Below are 5,978 nucleotides of genomic sequence, written 5' to 3' on the forward strand. Positions count from 1 at the left end.
CCTTGAGTACCAGGGTAAAACAATAAAGCTAGTTGCAAAATGGAGTGTAAATTATAAAAAGACTGATGTAATAACATTGCACGTGACAGCAAGTGGTGATGTAGGAGGTCTCATCCAGTCCTACATTCCTGAATTTTGCATGCATAAAAGAGTGATAAAAAATGAAAGAAGATAAAGAATAGTTTCTGAAATATAATAAAGAGGGAGAGAAAAGGGGAGATAAACATATGGGTGTTGGCAAACAAAGTCCTTGGAGGTAATGAAAAGGGCAGCAATCTTCCTTGAAAACTTGGTGACTTTCTTGTCAGCGATCACAACGTTGTCTCAATGCGGCCTGATGCCACCTGCCTTTAACACCCCTCATTTTGGAGCACAATTTCATTGTGGCGGCTGCTAGAAGCATTACAGCTTCCAGCAAAACAGTCACACCATGTTTTATACAGCGTATGCCATGGGATGTCAAGTAACAGATGACCCTGAATGATTCCCTTGAATCCCTTATCTACAAAACAAGGCCTTTCTACCATTTGGTCGTATAAGCAGAGACGATTTGAGGCACCATGCATGCACTACTATATGACTTTGAAAGAATAAGTTTATTTGTGTGCAGCACTTTGCATTTTAGGTCCTAGGGGTTTTTTAAAAGCCCTAATGGTTTTTAATTTTGCACATTGTTATGCCTGATTAATGATATTTTTACTGCTCACAGTGATTGTGTTCTTGTTTATTAAAAAGTAATTGAGAAGGTAATTGAGGTCTGCACTCATAGTTTTATTTTTTAAATAACTATTTAAATGCCTCCTCTTGTTACAATAATACATTAAAAACTTACTAAAATCAAGAGCAAAAGAAAGGCAGCGTTAAGAGGTGGCGAAGGCAAGAGAGCAGCCCTGCTACGTCAGTGAAAGCAGCAGCAATGGCTGTAGGCAGAGATGTCCAGAAAACGCTAAAGGAATCCTCTTCAGCCAGGCCCACCAGCCCTGAGAATAAACACACTTTTCATGACCTCTAAGGTCAAATGTGGGAAGCAAATAAGACTCTGGTGAAGTCTGGAAGTCCCATTAATCACCCTATATGCCCTGCTAGCTAGGAGGGCAGCACCTTCTTCAAAGCAGTGCATATTAATGAAGTCAGGGCTACCCTAAGGATGGTGCAGTACCACCACGCTGATTAGCTGCTGCTGAGTGGCACACAGAGATGGGGGAAAAGCAGAAGGGGAGTTTCCAAACAGATGGCTGTGTTTCCTCAGGGATGGGACCTGTCACAGAGGTATGCCGCTCTGCAGAGACTTCAAGGAAATTGTTTCATCACTGCTGATAACCCTCAATTTTCAGGCCCCATTAGCCACTACTGGACGTCAGAGCCCAAGAGTGGCAGTGTATCAAATGCAACTGCTCCAGAGCAAGACAGAAAGGAAATGACTGGCTTGAGTTCTACCCCTCGCTCTTCATGGACCTTTATTGTTTTAGGTCTGAAGTCACTACACCATTTCGAAGTTCATTTGGGGAAAAAAATAATCACAGAATCACGTGGCTGAAGTCGTAAGAGGGTGTGATGACAATGTAAGCATAATCTTGGACACAGGTAGCCAGATGGAGCACCATTGCAATAATTACTGCCCATCGTGCCATGCCAATTCACAAGAGAAGACATATCCAGGACGCTTTTCATAGCTTTTATCTTTATTTATCTTTATTTCTGCCAGAATAGAGTTATATCGGTTCCAAGAGACTTTGCCTGCCAGGGAAGGTAGCTGGCTGTGCCACAGCTGACATAAGAGGGTACCACAAGCAAGCTTCCCATTTGACTTGAGGAAGTCAGATAATCTGGTTTTGTTTGAGTAAATTCTCAGACAATGTATCCTTTCCGATCCCATGGCTACGCAAAGTTTTAAGATGGGTCAAATAAACTCCCACACAAAATGATACACCCACACAATGCATAAACTCATAATAAGCACCATTTTATGAACTGAATCAGTATAAAAATGTACTGACAGGTATTAAAACTGACAGTAAATACCATTTTATAAAATGCACTACTAACGATACTACTAGTACTACTAACGATAATTTAATTGTATATATAAAGGTAGCGAAATGGATTTTCCTTAAAATTATGTGCACCTTAGACCCACTGAGAAATCTCTGTTGCCAGTTAACATAAAGGATATTAGCCTGTTACTACTACCAGTTACTCCATGAGTGTCCCTGACAGCTCTCAAGGTTTAACCGTACAGACAACTTATGTGTCAACCTGATACCACAGGATGAAGTTCGTCCTCCTATTATGCTTCAAAAACCTAGGAAACTGCACTTTAAAAACATGCTGAAATATTGAATATACTAAAAAGTTGCATTGTTTAGAACTCCAGCTACAAACATGAAAGTAAAAATAAAACTGCAGAAAAGCTCAGTTATTCAACCTTAATGGAAAGGTTGCGGCGGTGGGAGGGTGCATTATATGGTAATACACAATCTACTGCTTTGTCTACCTTCTTGGGCTGGCCCCTGTCGTCAGGGCATGAATCACAGCCTAAAGCCTCGTTGGCTCAGAAACTGCCATACTTGCCGTTGCAGGACGGAATGCCAGTGGGAACTTAGCGTCACTGCTAATGCTGATGTTGTGTTTATTGCACACGCCTCAGTGCTTCCTAAAACACAGTAAAAGCAGCTTCTTGTTCACCGAGAGCTCAATGCCAGCACCAACCTGAAATCTCTGCCTACCAGTGTACCACTCCTCAACTTGGGTGCCCAGCTGAGATGCACTGCTGCTTACCCTGAACCACAAAAACGCCAGGCTCTACCCCTGCAACGTCCTTCTGAGTGAACACAGTTATTCTGAGTCTGACAGGGAACACAGCACTCTGCCCTCAGTAGTGCAGGACTCATTCACCCCAGCAGATATATTTTTCAACATGTAACGAGACAAACAGCAGGTTAGGAAATTCCTGGAGCACTGGTTTGGGTGTGAGATAAAGTCACATCTCTCTTAAAACAATTATAAAGTGGATTCAGGAAGATGAATCCTTGCCTACATCTGTTTTTTATTTGAATACTGTCACAACTGGGCAAGGGAATCTAGGGTGTCTCCCCCCAGTCTATCTTGTAGCATGCTCCAGCTCTTCTCAACAATTTGATATTCAACATCACCCACTTTGAAAAAGGGACTTACAACGTAGAGGAGAAAACATCTGCGGACAGCTAACTGTGTAATTCAACATCATGTAGGATATAAAGCACTTCCAGAGAAATCAAGTAGACGCTTTCTAGCTCTGGGAATCCCTGAGGAATGAGCACTTTTATATTTGCCATATATTACTCTGAAAATCACTACTCAAACTAAACAAAATTCAAGTAAAAAATAAATAAAGCTTTATTATACTCAAACAGAAAGTTAAGGTACTAGTAACTAGACAGGACAAAAGCATGCCCTTACAGCTAGCTGGCACTTTGTCTTCATCTCCACAGCGTCTGTGTGCCCATTCAGTTAACAGCTGATAGGGACAAATTTGCAGGCGATAGGACTGGAGCCAAATTGACTATGCAAAAACCTTATATTCCAGATACATATCGCAGAATAGGCTCCCTTTTCAAGTCACACTTCAGATAAGAACATAGAAGTGATTACAGTAGCCCAGACTAGACGGCCATGCAGCTCAGTGCTTTAACACTTGACAGTGTCCAAAAATAGATGCCTCGAGGAAAGCACAGGAACAAAGAAAGTATGTAATAACACTCCCTTAGCTTCCATCAGCGTGCAGTTTGGCACTGCCTGAGAAAGCCAGTACCTAATCCCACACAAAGTTTACCGGAACAAAGTTGCCCTTTCAAAAAAACGTTCAGTCCATGTGAACTGCTAGAGCGAGGCTGCACAACAGCACACTTCGCACGATGGAGTTTTAGAGCATTTATCAGGTCTGATGCTTAAAAACCATTCGTGCCATCTCACGGAACCAAGTTAACTCTCTGTGTTAGCTGAAGACAAGCAGCTGAGCAAACCATTGCATGTTCTCTGATTTACTCCCTCCAACCCACCTTTAAAAGGAGTCGGTTACTTTTCCCCTCACATTTGAAGGTGAGAATGCTGCTTACTTTCCTTGCTTAAGCATTTTTTTTGTACTTACACTATCTATCTCATGGATTATACATTTTCAAAAGCAGCTGACAGCAGAAAGCAGAGTTAAGGGTGAGATATTAAGCTATGCCTCACCAGTTTGGGGAATTTTGTCACAATTGTGCCACTTTGCACTTTTTTATCTTCAGAATGCTTTCTCACAGCAGAATCCATACCCTTAAGTAAAATCAGACTTAAATATATGATGGGCTACGTAAGGTACAGGAACACATGCTCTATACCCCAGGTAACCTGCAATCCAAAGCTCACTCTCCTGCCATGAAACAAACAGTTCCAGTGAACTCGATGGGATTTTGCACTACTGTTAAGCATGTACCTAAATCTTACCAGTATTGGTGCCTACTTTAAACAGCTGGGTGTAATTAACGGAGGGTAAAGGTTATTAGTGATAGTGACATGTTAATTACATGTCTGAACTAATACCACCCCTTTACAGCTGTTTTTCAAACCTTTTGCTTTAATTCATTTCCTGTTCTGTTTTCAATTTAATCATTTATCCCAGTCTCTTATTTACAATTTTCTTTGTGTCCAAACTAAAAGATAAATAGTTACTCGTGGATAAATAATTCTCCCACAACTATGTACTGAACATACTGAGATAGAGGTCAACTGGAATTCTGGACAGAACAATTTATGTTCTAGAAAAGCTGTCTCAACTTCGATTTTGCTGTTCTAAAATGTTAGCTGACTGTATAAAAAAGTTTTGTCTTAAATCACATTTGTTTTGAGTATACATTGGTAGTATCAACAAAATGCACGTGTGTGCATTTGCACACACATTTTAAATGATTATCTGTGGAAAAAAAATCCCATATATATATAAATTCCCATATATATATATAAAATTCCCATTATGTATATAATATGTAATTTATTCACATAGAAACTCTTTGCTCTAAAACACTGCCACACTGATAAAAGTCGGTGTTTCATAGCACCCAAGAGCTGCAGACGCTCAGCATTTTGGATATTAGTAAAAGTTGAGAACAAAAATAAAGTATAACACTCCACAACGCCATATTAAGGAAACAGAAAGCACCTCAGCAACAATTGCTCTGCTCTCCTAGAGAAATCAGGTTGTAAACAACTTCCTTGAAAGGAAGAATGTTGTAAAGAAAACGTTTTCATTCAAAAACTTCGAGAAAGAGAGGTGAATTTGCTGTGCACTCCTACAGCTCCTGTGATTTAATTTCAATTAGGAAGACACTAAAATGAACCCTTTATGCTGCACTCGAAAACCTCAGTCTTCTGGGATTTAGGTAATTGATTAATTTTTCATATTTAAATAACAATGAGCTGAATCACGAGGGAATGTGAATGTATGTTTCTGAGCGCCTACCGCTAGTGTTACAGACACTGAGGTAACCTCCTCCATCTCCGAAGCACCCAGCGCAAAAATCTCTGGGGAAAATGGTGAAAAAGACACTCAACTCTGCTTGTGTCAAACCGTAGCACCACCGGGGGGGGTTCACCATCTAGCACCGCGTCGGCAGGCAGCACTCGCTGGTCTGGGCGAGAAGAAAGCCAAAGGCTGACAGGACCTGGGGAAGCCACAGAGGTGGGTGCGCTTTAAGGTGCCATTAGATATAATAAGCTCCCCATGGTGCTGGGTGGGGAAAACGGGCTGCCTTTTCAATGCGGGCGGGCCGGAGGGGGAGCAGGAGGGGCCTGGTGGGCGCCGCCGGGTTGCCCGGCCCCTCGGGGGCCGTGAGGAGAGCAGACGTGGTGCCCCGCCAGGCGCTGGGGCGGGAGGCGCGGGGGCCGGCCCAGCCCCGGGGAGGAAGGGCGGGCTGGCAGCGGGGCCCTCAGCCCTTCTCCCGCCTTCAGCGGCAGCCGCTCGC

The sequence above is a fragment of the Platalea leucorodia genome (genome assembly GCF_965183815.1).
Source record: "Platalea leucorodia genome assembly, chromosome: 6".
NCBI lineage: Eukaryota > Metazoa > Chordata > Aves > Pelecaniformes > Threskiornithidae > Platalea > Platalea leucorodia.